We start from the raw sequence: 17,344 nt of genomic DNA, 5'->3' as shown, positions 1-17,344 counted from the left end.
GTGTGGATGAACATTGAAGACTCTACTAGGTGGAAAAGGACAGTTATAGAAGACTACACATTGCATGAGTCCTCTTTTTAAAAAAAAATAAATAAAAGAATCATTTTATTTAACTTTATTTACTTTTAAAAATTTGACCAGTGAGATAGAGTGAGAGAGGGAACGCGAGAAAGCAAGCCACCAGGTCTGTGACTCAAACTGCGGTTGGCCATATGGGAGTCCAGCGCCCTTAACCACCATGCCATCTACTGGCCCCGCCTGATTCCTCTTGAACGAGATGTCTAGAGCAGCATGGGTTCATGCATAGCAGTGAGTGTGGTGGGAGAGAATGGAAAGTGACAGATGAGCACCAGGTTTCTTTTTGGGGTGATGAAAATGTTCTGGAATTAGATAGTGGTGATGTTGTACAACTTTGTGATTATGATAAAAGCCACTGAATTATATACTTAAGAAGAAAAAAAGATTAAATGCCAAAGCCAACCCAATCATGCAGTGGTTATGCAGTGCATGGAGGAAACTGGAACCCATATGGCTGTCTAGGGTCCAAGTCCTAACCTGGTGGCTTGGAAAACATACCTAGTATGGATGTTGGGGTGGGGTATCCAGGACCTTGATGAGATAGAGAATTAGAGGGGAAAAAAATTGCAGTGTGTCCAGGCCCATTGCAGGGGATGGGAGGCCCTCTCATGCACTCTTTGTCTTTAGCGTGTGTTCTCTCTCTCTCTCTCATGTTTTCTTGTGTATACACGTGCCCTTTGGCATTAAAATAAAACAGAAATTTATATGCCTTCACAGGGCAATCATACTTGTAAGTAAAAGCAGCTGTGTAAACTGTGTCTGTAAATTTGGTTCACCATTTATCATTGATTCTTCTGCAAAGAAACTAATAGCTGGTCCATACCTACCATGAACTTGAGTTTTTTCAAGCACCAACTAGCTGAATTGATTTGACCTGATATACTATAGTAGACTTTATCCTTCAAGGCCTAGGCAACTTGCGGCACACTGGGAAATCTCAGGGCGTAATGTCCCATTATAAAGAAAAACAAGCTTGTGAGCCTCTCTTCATGGGTACTGTGACGAGGAGGATATACGCAAGAAGTAAATAACTCTTCACAGTTCAGTTGGCATATACACTACACATTTATTGTTACAAAACAGTTTCTTAAAAACAGACTGGTCTCTGTTGTCTGCCTGGATTAGGCACATACTTCTGGAAAGAAGTGGGGATGTTCAGGAAAAGCATTCTGGAAAAGAAAACGTTGAAGCGTTTGTTCTTTCCATGCATTTATTAAATGTGCGCTGTGCCGGGACCCTGTTGTTTGGTGCTGTGTATACCAGATGACAGCTGTAGTCCTTGCACACGGGGAGCTCAAAGGTAGTGGAGAAGGCAGGCCATTAAGGAGCAGAATTGTAAGTGCTGCTCTGAAGGCAAGCACAGGCGCTCTGGGTGCCTCGACTTGGCAGCTGTGAGGGAGGAGATGACTCCTAAAGCTGTAAATCGAAGGACAAATGAGACGGCAAAGGCTTGGAGGCTAAAGTTATGCTGGAACTGCAGATAATTCAAACCATTCAGAGTCCAGGGTTCAAAGAGTGGTGAGCCCTGAGAGGTTGATCCCAAGTAGCCCTCTAAGCCATCTCTCCTAAGGGAGTTGGAAATGAAGTTTAGGAAAGGCATATGATTTTTCAGATTTGTGGCTTAGAAATATGGCTGGTAGATTGTGGAGACCAGAATAGAGGCAGATGGGAAGGAGAAGGCAGGACCTTCTCAGGAGATTGTTGCTGTCGTTTGAGAGAAAAGTGGATGGAGATAGAAGAATGACTGTGGCTTGCTCCTCCTTAGGTGTGTCAGCAGTTTGTCTGACTCTAAGACCTCTGTCCCCTGCAGTATCAGCTCTGCGTCCCAGTCTGACTCCAGCCTGCTCCAAAGTCTTGTCTCCTGCTTCTCTTCATGAAATGCTTCAGTCTTGTGCTTACTGTCCCCAGAATATGCGTGGCGATGTTCTGCCTACTGCCTTTGATCACTCCTTTTTCTTCACTCTCCTCTTGACCTGCCCACACCTCTCACTTCCAAAGCCTGTGGCATTACTCTGTGCTAGAAGGATCTCTTTCCCCTCTGAATTCCTAGCACTTAGTATCACCATCATTCCTTGGCAAAAAATTACGTTTCATCTTGTCACCTCTTCAGTTACTTTGGGTAGCTTTTAAGTCTTAAACTGTTGCAGGAGGCAGAGTGATACTTCCGAATGATGGCTTAAATAATGCACCAGGAATCAGCTCTTCTGAACCCCACTCCCAGCCCCACCTTTCTATGTAACCTACGGGAATTTCTTTCCCCCTCATTAGAGTAATTCTGTTCCACATATTGCGGAACATTTGGGAAATGTTTAAAGTGTGCAAAATGACATAACCACTAATGCCACAAGCACCCTGTGATAATCACTGTTATGACTATCACAGGTAATTCTTGTTGTTTCCTCTCATCCTCCATTTTTTTTTTTCCCTCTGGGATTTTGCGAAGGTGCTCCAAAAGAGTGTCCTCTCATTCTCCATTTTTTTTTTCCCCTCTGGGATTTTGCGAAGGTGCTCCAAAAGGTTTGTGGATGAATAGAATTAAAGTACAAGTTTATTTTGGTGCATGAAAATTTTGAAATCCATGCATGGTTTCTTCATAATATGCATTTCCCATGAACATGTTTGTTTCCTTTTCTATTTGCTGGGGTCGAGTGCACTTACCAGAGAGGGACAGAGACCCAGAGAAGGAGAGAGAAAGCACCTCCAAAGGGGTGTACTCGTGCTGCATTTTCTTCTCTATTTCTCCATCCTGTCGAAATGTTAAACATGCATGCACAGGTGCCCAGCACATTTTTCAAACTGCCAGGGCAGAGATTTGAACCTTGCAGTAGACCTTGTGGGATCTGGCTCTCTTAACCACCAGGCCATAGGACTGGCCCTTTCATGAGGTGTTTTGTTTAAGTTTGCCAGAAGGCACATGTATTTGCTAGAGAGAAAGAGAGAGACAGAGAGATAGAGAAAGAGGGAAAATGAGAAAGCACTCCCACCCCCATGGGATATGGCCACACTGCAATCCCTTCTCATCTCTCCTTTCAGGAATTTGGGTTTGCATACACATGCCCAGTGGGTTTTTCAAGCGAAGACTTGAACTGCACAGCCAGCCACGTGGGATCCGGCTGCCTTAACTACCACACCTTTGGCTGGCCCTCCATGAACTTTTCTAAGACCCCTCCGCCCCCCAATAATGCATGTGTCTGTGCAGTATAGCTGTGATCATCCTAAATTATTGCTATTTTGTAAACTACAGCTACTTTTTTCATTACTATATTGTAGGGTTGCTGAGTCAAAACATATGGGGATTTTAAAGTCCAAACTGACATGAGGGGGCCAAGTTGTTCTGTAGGAAAGTTGCACCAGCAACTGAGTAGTGATTATGTCTGGAGAATGGGGAGGGGAGCTTTTGTTTTTCAGTGATCTCTTTCTGTATTGCTGACTATATATTTATTGTGAGTCTACATCACTTTTTAACTTTGAGGGTGACTATAGCTTACACTTCTACCTCATCCAGGCTTGTTTACATTTAAAAATAACTATAACACAGAATTTACTGACTAGATAAATTTAAAATAGTATCACATTTTTAAATATTAATTTTTTTAAACTTTTATCTTTTTTAGGTTTTACAAATAGTTTTATTTAAAACCCTTACCCCTTTCCTTCTTGGTAGATTCGATGCCCACACCAAAACCAGAAAAACTGGTTACTTTAACTTGGTGAAATCCAACCTTTTCACTAGTACCATTTATCTTTTTTTTTTTTCTTTTCTCATTTACATTTCCTCTGCCTTCTAAGGACTTGGATTTGAGTCCTCATTAATAAACACGTGACCTTTTACAAATCATTTAGTATTTCTAAGCCTCAGTTTAATTTTGAGAAAAATAAAGGAACAATACTTGCAAGGATCGAGATTATGTATTGAAAGTGCTTTGCAAAGTGTGAAAAGCATCTAATTGTACTTACTGGTTTTGTATTAGTCAGTAGTCATGAATAGTTAGGTTTTACTTTGCCTTTGTATTCATTTGGAGAAAGACTTACACAGTAGAGGTGCTGTCATTGATGTTTATGGGGACAGTGTGGGAGACGAGATTTGGCATCCAAGGTGGGGCTTGTGCTGTTTCTCCTCTTGATTAGTAGCTGTGTATACTGCCAGAGTGCACAGGACAAGCACAGTTTTGGCTGGAGCAGCAATGTTCAGGGAACACCCAGCTGGACACCCATCAGCTCAGGGAGCTGGTGAACGTTCATGCAAGCTCACGGAGACCAGATCTAACCGGTCAGTGATACAAGGAAACATGTTTATGCAAATTCCACTAACGAATCCCCTCCACTCTTCTCATTCTCTCGTGGTCTCGCAGAATGAAAATTGGTCAAGATGATTTGAGTACCTGAGAAGACCTGATACAGTCTTCTGAGTCATCAGAGGCAGACAAAACTACATTTGATACAGTTTTGGTGCACTCTGCCATATTCACATCTCTGGAAACCTAGGTACCTTTTGTTTATCAATTATCCAGAACAGTGAATTATGGATAGTAGGGGGAAGGTTGTGTAAACAACTCCACTGAGTAATAAATAGATGGTCTCCTGGCCTTTGATTTCTGACTCTGCATTCACTTTTATCCAAGGCCGAGATGTTACAAAAATAATTCAAAGTGACTCCCAAGGGCAGTCCGGTGTACTTCTCCCTCCCACAGCCCCGGTGGGGGATGATGAATCACCAGCAACAATGTTGGTTCCCCCAGTGTTGTTAGTAAGTGTCCCAGGCAGGCCGTGGGCCAGGAGGACAGAAGCTATGGGAAAGTTTTTTCTGACTCGTTGACATCGTGATTTGCAGAAGAAAACCTTTAGCTTCTCTTTCATTTATTTAATTTTTTTTAAAGAAGTTTATTCTTTGTGAGTGCATGTGTGCGTTCATGCCTATGTTGTAAGGGGGAGGAGAATAAAGGTATGGATCCCCAAAATGAATATTCAGATGAACTCTTAGCCCATACTAGTAGCAGTATTTGAGGCTAATTCACTCAGTTAACTTTTGTCCTGGAATGTTCACACTGAGTGTGAAGGGGTGGGCATCTCAGATTTTAGTGCCTATCAAGGACTAGTTGATTCACTTAAAATATGTAAAAAGAGGGATGTTACTTTTGCGCAGCTGAATGTCAAGTGTCCTGTGCCCATGCCTTTTCCTATCATCTTCTTATGTCTGAGAGCCCCCACATTCCACACAAGGGGACTATCTGGCTTCTGAGGAATTCACGCGAGTCTGGGGATTTAAGTCTTCTTGGAAGTTGTCCTCTCAAAGGAAGGGCCAGACTCCCTGGTGTATTAGTGGTCCCTGCAACCTGGCCCCAGTTCCTTTTTTATTGCTTCTCTGTTTGGCACAAACCTTTTCTTCAGTCCTAGTCAAGTTTTTTACAACCCCTTCTTTCCTTCTTTTGTTCTTTCTTAGTATTTCCATTGTGTGGAATGTTCCATTTAGCCCCTGTTCTCAAGTTATTTGTATCCTCCCATCCCCAAAGGCCCAGTTCAAATCCCACCTCCTCCTTGATGGTAATAGTATCACATGCCTACTGGGGACCAGGTGTACTACTAGACATTCATATGTGCACATACATACATGTATTAATACACACACTCCTAACCAAAAATTTAAAGCAATCTTGTAAAATAAATACTATTACTCTTATTTGTAAATGAGAAAACAATCATAGAAAGTTACTAGAGGGACCAGCAGTTAGCGTAATGGCTATATCGCTTAACTCCCATGTAGTCGACCACGGTTCAAGTCCTAGACCCAGTGGCTTAAACTCACGCTGGGCGCGTGTGCGTACATGCCCAAGATTCCGAGAGGGGAATGGAGGAGAAGGGATTGAGGTGTGGCAGTCCCCCCTGGGGGGGGAGTGATTTCTCACTTTCTATCTCTCTGTCACTCTCTGTCTTTCTGGCATGCACACGTACTCTATAACAAAAACCTCTCCAAAAAAAGAAGAAAGAAAGAGAGAGTTTCTTGAACCTAGCCACTATGTGGCTTGGCCAAGATTCTTCTTGACCTGGACATTTATTTCCACTATGCTGATTTTCTCTGAAGTGTTCTGGGTTAGACAAAGACATCAGCCCCCACTGTCATACCTCCTAACATGCCCTTTGCTGTGCTTGGGTGTGTCCTGTGGCTATATCGCTTAACTCCCATGTAGTCGACCACGGTTCAAGTCCTAGACCCAGTGGCTTAAACTCACGCTGGGCGCGTGTGCGTACATGCCCAAGATTCCGAGAGGGGAATGGAGGAGAAGGGATTGAGGTGTGGCAGTCCCCCCTGGGGGGGGAGTGATTTCTCACTTTCTATCTCTCTGTCACTCTCTGTCTTTCTGGCATGCACACGTACTCTATAACAAAAACCTCTCCAAAAAAAGAAGAAAGAAAGAGAGAGTTTCTTGAACCTAGCCACTATGTGGCTTGGCCAAGATTCTTCTTGACCTGGACATTTATTTCCACTATGCTGATTTTCTCTGAAGTGTTCTGGGTTAGACAAAGACATCAGCCCCCACTGTCATACCTCCTAACATGCCCTTTGCTGTGCTTGGGTGTGTCCTGTGTTTGGCAATCAATCACGTGATATTGTGTTGTCATCTTCTTGGGCTGCTAACTCTTCTTTGGTGATAGAACTTTTCTTTATACTGAGCTGTGCATTGAAGGTTTTACATGATGAGCTCTTATTTCACTTAATTATTAATGTCCAGGAACAGGTGAATTCTTCCTCCTAGTTGTTATATTTTATATTTCGGCCAATTAACCATTCATAACCTACCATAATAGCTACCCACACTGATTAGTTAGTAGCCTTAGCAAATTATCTTTCTTTCTTCTCTTTCCTGACCTTTATTCCTTAGGAGAAGGGAGAAAAGGAACTTATATCTAGAGTCTATACTATGTGTTCTACAACCAAAAAAATCCCAGAACAGACACTCCAGAAAAATTACATGGAATGAAAGAAGACCATGGATGCCAGTTTGACAAAATTCAAGTGTTGGCCATTAGAAGGCCCTCCCTTCTTGTGTGTGGAGTGGAAGGTAGTATTTGTCTTGAGAAAGGATAACCACATCAGCTTTTTTGATTTATAGGTAGAGAACTATAATTAAAGATTTCCAGCCTAATTGGTGATACCATCTACCATCTAAATCTTGGATATTCCCCTTTAGAAGTTCTCACTAATGATCATACATTGAACTCTTCTCTCATTCACAATGGTTACTTCTATGGAATACTTTGAAAATTTTGTACAGATTGCAAAGTAAATAATTTCAAGTTCTTAAATTCTGTAAAGGCTCACTAGGAGATGTGGACATAAAATTAGAAATAGGGCATTGTGGGAACAAATCATGATTAAGAATAGAGGTTAATGCCAGATCTTAAGACATGGATCTTCCCTGCTTTCTGGATATAACATCTACATTTTATCTATGGCACCATTATATGGCTCTAGGAGGTAAGCAATTGAAGAACTTTCTGGGAGGAGAAACTGTGAGTATGTGAAATAAAGACTGTGAGTATGGCGTTGCATAGTGGAGCAGTCTAGTTATTTGTGTTTTAGACATCGTTGGCTGCATATTGTGGGGAAAGAGGAATAATCTGGTACTCCAACGAATTCCAGATGAGATACCTCTTACTGTTGTATGTTCAGCCAGAGAAGGTATATACATTTGCACATTGACTAAAGGTGGTGAACACAAGATAGGTTTTATTATTACTAATTTTGTTGAGTCCTTTAAACCAGTTATTTATTTATTTATTTATTTATTTATTTTTAAGTTTAGTCATTTGTTTCTTCCATGAGAGTGAGCGAGCAAGAGAGAGATGAGATAGACAGGTACTCCCAACAGGGTCTTCACTATGAGCTCCACCCCAAGCTCACCCTGTCTGGATCATGGGTGCCATGTGTGTATCCAGGGACGTACTAGGATGCAAACCTTGGAGCACTCCCATGTGGGTCTAGATGCATCACTACTGTGCCACCATCTGGTCCAAACCAGTATTTTTCAAACTATGGTCTATTATTGGTAGTGGACTGTAAATTTTATTTTGTGAGTCTCCGTTTAACATTAAGAATGTATTAAATAGAAGAAAATGGTACAGAATAGAAAATATTAGAGAATTTTACATAGTAAGGATAACTATCATTTTGTGAAACTTATGTCATATACACATGTATACTGTAAAGTAGATTTCTTACTATGGATTATGGCCAAAAATGATTGAAAAGCTGTTTTGAAGGATGGCATCAGCTTGGTTTACTATTTCTCCTATTTGAAATGCTGCACTCAGTTCCTATTCTCATCTCTTTGTATCCTGTCCTCCCCAAGGCCCTGTTCAAGTCCCACCTCCTCCATAATGGTGATAGTGTTGCCTGCCAACTGGGGACCAGGTATCCCACTAGACATGCACATATATACATCTACAAATGTATAAATATCCATACCTGGCAAGACTTTAGAGTAATCTTGTAAAATAAATGCTATCATCCTATGATGTCAGGTGGTGAGATATAGCCCTGACTAGACTCCCATCTCATACCAGACAAAACTAGGACAGCTGGGGGAGGAGGGTGAGGTGATTCCGTGATACTGGAGGAGAGCGTTGACCTGCCGATGTTGTTTTGTCCTGCTGCTGTGGTGGACTGTGCGCCTTACATGTTTGGCAGATACAGTTTCCCGAGAGCTCTGTCATGGTCTACGGTTGAGGCCTTTGTTGGCAAGGCTATTTCAGATAAAATATAAAATATAATATAAAAACTGATTATAGTTTCTTGGTTGTGGAGAAGTGTAGGGGACTACACTTTCTTGATATTGTCTCTTACATTTTGAGGCCATGGCTGAGTTCCTGGATTGGACATTTGTCCTAGCGGATTTGAAGTACCTTTCTATCTGGAGTAACCTTCCATTGTTACTGTGGAAGGGAGCGCTGAAAGAGGTCTATTCACATGCCTAGGGGTGAACTAAGCTCAGTCTCTTAGATCCTTGTTCCTAGGACATTGAATCTGAAGGCAGTAGCACAAAGACTTGGAGGTGGCTTGAGATCATTTGTAGAAACAGCAGAATTGGAACCAGTTGTGGTGGCTGGTGACCAGTCATGGCTGAGCTAACAGAGGTGTCTTTATCAGACAGTTCTTGTGTCTTTGTATCTTTTCTTAAATTAATTTTACCCCAAGGTAGTCAGAATAGGTTTTCGTTGTTTGCACCCAAGAACCCTGAGTAGTTAAATCTTGTAGGGACCATGTTGAATTGGTTTCTGCCCCAAAAGAACTTTCTACATAATAAGAGAAAAGAAGTGGGACAATACACAGTAGCCATGTAAGTAAACTAGGAAGTTTTAGTAAGAGATGGAGGTTTAAGGGTAGTTTCCTATACATCCCTTTAAATTCTGGTTTACCTTTTAGCTTTGTCATACGGTGTATCAGCAAGAGATTCTAAAATTAGCTGTGTGATATTATTACATAATAGAACCTCAAACCTGTGTAAATTATGGCTTGTTTATTTTACTTCTGGCTTTTTTTTTTTTTATCTGAAAGGTATTTAAAAAGCCTTGAGTATGCTCACAGAAAACTGATTTCCTAAGAGGATTGAGTTTTTCATTTTAGTTTAAGAGATTTAGAGAAATCTTGAATCATCACAACAGCCCTGTAAAGCAGACACTTTCATTATTCCCATTTAATGGAGGAAACGAACTAAGAGAAGTTAAGAAACTTACCTAAGGTGGGACCAGCAGTTAGTGTAATGGCTATGTTGCTGGACTCCCATGTAGTTGACTGCAGTTCCCGTCCCGGACCTGTTGGCTTAAAACTCACGCCAGGCGCGTGTGCATGCGTGCCCAAGATCCTGAGAGGAGAAGGGAAGAGAAGGGATTGCGATGAGGCCATCCCCCCTGGGGCGTAATTTCTTGCTTTCTGTCTCTCTGTCTCTCTCTGTCTGTCTCTGTCTGTCTGGTGAGTGCATGCGCCCTATAGCAAAAACCTCTCCAAAAAAAAAAAGAAGAAGAAGAAACTTACCAAAGGTCACGCAGACAGAAAGTAGTAGGGCGTGCATCCGAACCAAGGTTAACGTAATTTCAGGCCCAGGCTTCTAACTGGTTCTGTTCTGTAAGGAACTTGAAAAGTCATCTAATAGTTTTCATTATGCAGGATTTGAGTTTACAGAGTGTACTAGGCTTGCTCAAGACCAGGCAGGTCTTAGCAGGGCTGGGCTGGAACCTGGGCCTCTAACTTGTTGGCTTATCTTATTGCCTGTAGGAGGAGGCTGGTGCACACACTCTGTCCTGGGTTGTATCCTCCCTCAGCGTCCCATGCTGTCTACCTTTTTCCTGCACAATCTCTCCTGCATACTGCTTTCTGGAAGTCGCTCCTCATGATTTCCCTTGCTTCTGGCGGTTTCCCAGAACAGCTGCACCTTTCCTATCTGTCTTTTCCGGTCTCCATTTCTCATACCTGGGAGCAGATTCTTTTCTCTCTTATCATTCTACAACCCAGAGCACCACCCTCTTGCCCATGGCTCTTACTGTCTGTCTCTCAGCATCCCCTACACATCCTACTACTTGAGGTTCCTTGTGTATGTATCAAACTTCTAGCTGTTAATAGACTGCAAGGTTTTGGTCAGCTCAAGATTTATTCCTGTTATTTCTTTCGGTGCCCCTGAAGCCCTATGCCTTGCCCCAAGGCAGTGCTAAAACAGGATGGGGAGGTGGGAAGCTGAGAAATGCATTCAAGACCCAGTTGTGCCATTTTCTGGCCAGTTGACTGTGGGAACCTCTGAGGCCACGTCTTCTCATCTGTGAAAGGGGCTGTGAGACTTAAATGTGGTTAGAGATGTGAACGCCCTTCTTAAGGTATAAAGTGCCTAGCTTTGTATTGCAATGGCACAGTGCTTCCTAAGAATGTTAGGATGGGAGCCAGCAGGTGGCATGATGGTTAAGGCACTGGACTGCCACCTGGTCTACAACGGTTCGAGTCCCAGACTTGCTGGCTTGAAAAAAATCACGCTGGGTGTGTGTGTTTGTGCATGCCCAAAATCCTGAGAGGAGAGCAGAGGAGACAGGATTGCAGTATGGCCATTTTCCTGGGGGCTGATTTCTCATTTTCCTCCTCTGTGTCTCTCTCTAGTGAGTGCACACATTCTATGATGGAACCTCACCATGCCCCCCCCCCCAAAAAAAAACAAAAGCCTTTTTGACTATCCATTTTTGAGACCATCTTTTTGACCTCTGCGTAGGAACACAGATGGCATCATTGAATCTTGTATTCTGTGCTCTTTCATGACATTGTAAATATGTTAGTGTAATTAGTTTAAAAGAAGAAACAGTTTTAAAAAAAAGAAAAATCAAAGTATCATGGCATGATGTTGCTTTTAGGAAGATGTTTATTGACTTTGATTAAGCAAAGTACTGTATTTACTGTGATCAGAAGCTGTCTCTGAGTGAAAGCAGGCTCTCTGGGAGCAGCACAGGGAGCTCCGAACCATCGAGTTGACATTGATTGTTTGATCATCCCTAGAAGTTTATTGTAAATGAAACAGCACTTACGGTTCGGGGGTATTCCTGGAACCGCTGCTATAGTTAGACATGAGTTATTCTGTGTGGCAGGAGTGGCGTATAGAAAAGCTATAATTCTGGCTTGCTGACAGGAAAAAAATAGCAGATTTGGTATTTATATCATGTCTCCTTTTGGCTGGGATCCATCAGCTTTACAGTATCTCGTGGTGCTTTCATCAGAACCATCATCTCAAGTCTCGCCAGCCAGGAGGGGTTCCCAAGACAGTACAAGTTATTTCCTTGGCTCTGCGGGTGTGGAACCAGTGGCAGCGTGACTGAGAGAGAAGCAGAGCTGGCTTCTCTGTTTTGGTGTGTGTTAGACCTTAAGGAGGGAGGTTCCATGCCCAAGGGTGGCGGCCTGTGCCAGATGCCACCAGAACTTTCCACTCCTGCAGGCTTGGTGCCAGCGCAGTGCGTTAGTTGTAGGCTGGAGCTCAGGCAAGGCTGAGGCACTTTAATGGTTTTTTAACGACAGATCTTTCGGTCTCTGGAGGGAAGGGCATTGGGATGAGATCAGTGTTCTCGGTGGATAGTAGATTGTGAAAAGTGCTAAGAAGCCATGAAGCCAATGATGTTGGTGATGGGAATATTTTAGAGCCGTTTTTCCCCTGTGGAAAGAGAAGGTCCTTGGAATCATGTTTGGCTCCTGGTATTCTCTGAGCCCTCAAACTCTCATGCTTTATTTATGAGAATTCAGTGCAAGTTCTCAGTTCTGTGCAGAAGGCATTGGAGACACCTGGTCCATATCGAAGTTTCTTCTCCTTGACTTGAACTGGATTCCATCAGGCTGTAATCAATTTAACAAAAATTACAGCCAAATGTGAGTGCTTACTGCATGAAACTCTGTTAGGCACTTTATATGCATTAGCTCATTTAACTCCTAATGGTCCTATGAGATAAATGCTATTTTTATCTCCCCACTTAAACTGAGAACATTGAGGTTTAGAGATGCTAAATAATTCGCCTCATGTTACAACAACTGGTAGGTGGAGAAAACAGAATTCGAACCCAGGTCACAGTGACTTCAGCTCCAGTGCTTAAATGCTCTGCTGAGCCATCTGAGACTCAGGAAATGGAAGTTAGATCTGTATCTAGGCTCTTGCTCAGAATCCTCATTTATTATAATATCTCGCTTTTCTTATAAGCAAGTTCACTGTCCACTTGAGTCCTCTGCAGTAATTATTTCATCCTTTTGTTGGCGGTAGTCTGGTGAGTTGTTTCAGCACCTAACACCTTGCTGACCACTTTCACATCTACAGCCTCTTTTTTTTTTGGAGAGGTTTTTGCTATAGGGCGCGTGTGCTTGCGAGCCAGACAGAGAGATAGAAAGTGAGAAATCACCCCCCAGAGGGGATGGCCACACCGCAATCCCTTCTCCTCCATTCTCCTCTTGGGATCTTGGGCACGCACGCACGCGGGCCTGGTGTGAGTTTAAGCCACCAGGTCTAGGACTTGAACCGCGGTCGACTACGTGGGAGTCCAGTGACATAGCCATTACGCTAACTGCTGGTCCCACATCTACAGCCTCTTAAAAAATGCACCGTTGGTGCTTGGTAAAGAGTTTTTGAAACATCTTTTTTATCCTTACACCAACCCTTCAGGAAGGACATTTCCTTTTTGTCTAGAGGGCAGGGAAATTGAGGTTTAGAGATTAAAATGACTTGCTCAGGGTCACGCTTGCAGTTTAGAGTCAGTGAGAACCCCTACATCCCAGATGACAATGACTTTGCATTGCACAGTGTTGCCTACTTTGTTATCTTCATCTTTCATTTAACAACTATTTAACTACTTCCTGATTTCCTAATAAGAAATAAAGGATAAAGCACCAAACAAAATAGACAAAAATCTGTGTTGTCTTGGAGCTCACATTGTTGCATTCAATTTCCTCACTAACCTGAACATTTTTCCCTATACAATTTTTGTTTCTTTTTTGAATTATTTCATCCTGCTGTTTCAAATGAAAAAAAAAGGATACCAAGGAGCAGAATCATGAGCAGTTAAAACCAGCAAAGCTATAAAGTAGGAAATGAACTGAAAGGAAGCGGTGGATCAGATCTCAGTGATTTGTAGCTTAATGCAAACACAGGAGTCTGATGCTGCAAACCTGCCATGGGTAGTCCTTGGCAGGCTCACAGGTCTTTGGTTTTTTAGAGACCAAGTCTCATCGTGTTGCCCAGGCTGGCCTTGAGCTCACACTCCTCCTCCCTCAACCTTCCTGAGTAGCTGGGATTACAGGTGTGTACCACACCACCAGGCCCACCTTGAGAGGTTTTTAAGGTTTCAGATTTTCAGTCTTAAATTTTGTAAATGTATTAAGGAGATAATTTGAAGAGATTTTCTACAGTAAGTTCCATAATTTCTTTTCAGTTTTTCTGAGTTCATACTTTCTCAACATTTTACTTCTATTTTTTTTTTTTTTGAGAGTTTTTTTTTTTGCTATAGGGTGCGTGTGCTCGCCGGACAGAGAGAGACAGAGAGACAGAAAGCGAGAAATCACCCCCCAGGGGGGATGGCCACGCCGCAATCCCTTCTCCTCCATTCTCCTCTCAGGATCTTGGGCATGCATACACACGTGCGTCTGCTCGCCGGACAGAGAGAGACAGAGAGACAGAAAGCGAGAAATCACCCCCCAGGGGGGATGGCCACGCCGCAATCCCTTCTCCTCCATTCTCCTCTCAGGATCTTGGGCATGCATACACACGTGCCCGGCATGAGTTCTAAGCCACCGGGTCCAGGATGCGAACTGGGGTCGACTACGTGGGAGTCCAGTGACATAGCCATTACGCTAACTGCTGGTTCCCTATTTTTTTACTTCAGAAGTCAAAAGCTCTGATTCCTTTAAAATATTTATAGAAATATAGATCAGTTACATTCTGATGATCATATTTAAGAATATTCTGTTTGTCTATTTTTATTTCTCTTTTGCCTTCCTATCCAAAATTTAATCCTATCCATAATTTGATTTTCTTTCGTTACATAGATATCAAAATTTCAAAATAGGTCCTCGAAAATTTAAGAGAGTTTAAGTATCTTAGGACAGAGATTTCTGGAATTCTGCATCTTGGAAAATATTTGAGATATCCTATCAATCGTAGTTAAAGTTTGTTTCAGCTCACAGGACTGTTTTGTTCCTTTTACTTTTCCCTCATTCAGAAAGTATCAGATTTACTTATTTCTTGCCTGAGAATGTGATAAACTAATTTGAGAAATCTACAAAATTTCCCTGACCACCCCCCAAAAAATTATGTAAAGCAGCATTAACAAAAATGAGCCAAATTAAAAAAAAAAATCCTGTCACTGAAAGAAAGGTATTTCCTTTCAAATGCTTGATGATTTTGTAACTAAATTAGGGTGGAAAAATTCACTGCTATCATCAACAAGCTTTTGATTACTCATCTTTATCCTTCCCATTTTCTAAGCCTCTTTGTATGCATTTGAGTTGGGAGCTGGACCAAGTGAATCATATTCTTTTTAAAGGGTATTTTGTGGTTCCTACTGGTCATTTTTCTAGCAGTCAAGATTTTCCTGTTACATTTTATAACAAGAAATTTGAATTGATTTCTTAGAATTATCCAAAGTGTTTATAAACTGATCTTGCTCCCTTTCTGCCTGACCTAAAAATAATTAGCTAGATTATATTGTCTTATTTATGTTGAAAGAAATAATTGGACGAAGCCATTACACAAGTGCTGTAGCACTAAAAAAAACACTTGTCATCCTGAATGAGGACAATTGTAATGTCATATAAAGTAGATCAGCAGTCCTAAGGTTTGATGTACTTGAAACAGTGCCCACATGTCTTTTAAGTGGTTTGTGAGTGTTTTTTTATTTTTTATCATTAGAATGATAAATTCCCTAAGAGCAAGGATTTTGTACTTATCGAATCCGACAGAAATGTTACAATATCGTAAATGCATATTGTCCAGAAATTCTGTTGCTAACCTTGTTTCTATAAAAGAGCTTAATCTTAGACTAAGTGTCACATATTTATACCATTTCATTGTCCTGTCAGCAGTACTGGAGGTCAGTTCAAAGATTAGGTACAATGTGATTTCAGTATAGTGTTGCTTGCAGTAGAGAAAGTATGATGGGAAAACTAAATTTTCCTAGATTGTAGGTTTTCATAGAATCTCAGTTTTAGAAGAATCTTAGTGACTTTAGTCTGACCCTGGAATATTACTTGAGACCCAAAAAAACTGCTTGACTCCTACTAAATTCAAGTAATATATAGTCTGATGTGTCTGGCTTTGCTTTATAAGTTCTAAATGTGCTTATGTGGTAGCCCTTCTGAAAGAAGCCTAGGCCTGGTGGGACTTATGGATCTTTCTTCTTGCCCTAAAAGACACTGTCTGAGTCCATGTTCCATTCCTAATTTTGGGCAAGCCGTTATTGTGGCTGCTGCTGGTATTGATTGATTGATTGATTGATTGATTGATTGATATAAGGGTCTGTGTGTTTGCCAGAGTGAGAGAGAAAGAGAGAGATTGGTCACTCCTAGGAGGAATGCCATGCCACAATCCCTTCTCTTCCATTTTCTTCTTGGGATTTTGGGCATGCATGCACATGCACCTGGCATGTTTCTCAAGCTACTGGGTCTGGGACTAGAACCACAGAATCAGCCATGTGGGATCCAACGCCTTAATCTCCATACTGCCTGCTAGCTCCTGGGGCAAGCTTTTTAAAGTTCCAAAGCAGGGAGCCCTCTGGTCAATTTTCAGTTCATCCTTGGCAGTAGCAGCTACTGCTATGCTGTACCTGGGGGAGAAGGGCCTCATATGTTCAATTAGCAAGTACTATCTATGAATTGGCTGGTCTCTGCCCAGTTGTAAAGAAGAGTAGTGGCAAAGTTTCCCTGTTTATGCAGTTGAGAGACGGGACTAGCTTCTTGCCTCTATAAGAACTTTGCATGTGCTGGATCCTCCTGCCCAGACTATTTTCTTTGTATTGGCTTCATGCCCCACTTCTCCAGACATCCATTACATCCTAGCTGAGTATCAGTTCCCTCTGAGCCCCAGAGTAGATCATATTTACCCATCATAAACTGTGTTTTTCCTTATGGCTTTTTGTCTTCTTTATAGTGACCTATATCTGTGCGTTGTTGTTTGATTCCATTTTTTTTTTTCTATAGACTGCAAACTCCATGTGGACAGGGACCGTATTGCTCTTGTTCTTTACTATGGCTTCCTGATCTGACTATTTCTTGCATGGAAAGATGTTCAGAAATACTTGTCGAATGGTCAGTTCTCCTAAATGTAGCATTTAAAGTCTTACTTCTGAGCTGAAGCAGAGCATTGACATGTAGCTAATTTCTCGTTGCTGTTTTGATGCAACACAGAACATCTGCTATTTATATATTAAATTTTACAAAGTGAAAGTATAAGCATTTGCTGTTTGAATTTTGTTATAATTATGCACACCAGAACAGCCGAATCAAAGCCCTCATATCAAAATTCATACTTAGGCTGCCTGTCTGACTTCCTGTCACTACATTTGCTTACATCTCCCTCCCTCCAGAACACCTTCCCAAACTAGCCCTTGCCCCAGCATTAGTGACCAGAGTTAGCAGAAGCTACAGAAGAAATCATCATGATGCGCTCTCCATCTGGGTTGCTTTTGCATTTGCCATGTGTGGGTTCCCATCCTTGCGGGGATGTTGGCCTCAGAGCCCACCCAGCCTCACCTCCACTCCTGCTGCTACCAT

General features: G+C 42.0%; 1 protein-coding gene across 1 annotated transcript in view; it reads left to right on the top strand.

The window, feature by feature from the left end:
• Positions 1–4,429: 4,429 nt before the first annotated feature.
• Positions 4,430–17,344, top strand: part of JAK1 (Janus kinase 1) — a 67,246-nt gene continuing 54,331 nt past the window's right edge. The window contains 1 exon segment of the mRNA XM_006147535.3: positions 4,430–4,563. The gene's annotated coding sequence lies outside the window, so the exon portion shown is untranslated.

Source organism: Tupaia chinensis, unplaced genomic scaffold (assembly GCF_000334495.1).
Source record: "Tupaia chinensis unplaced genomic scaffold, TupChi_1.0 Scaffold000215_1, whole genome shotgun sequence".
NCBI lineage: Eukaryota > Metazoa > Chordata > Mammalia > Scandentia > Tupaiidae > Tupaia > Tupaia belangeri.
The sequence above is the reverse complement of the archived record's forward strand: the minus strand, read 5'-3'. Positions and strand labels throughout refer to the sequence as shown.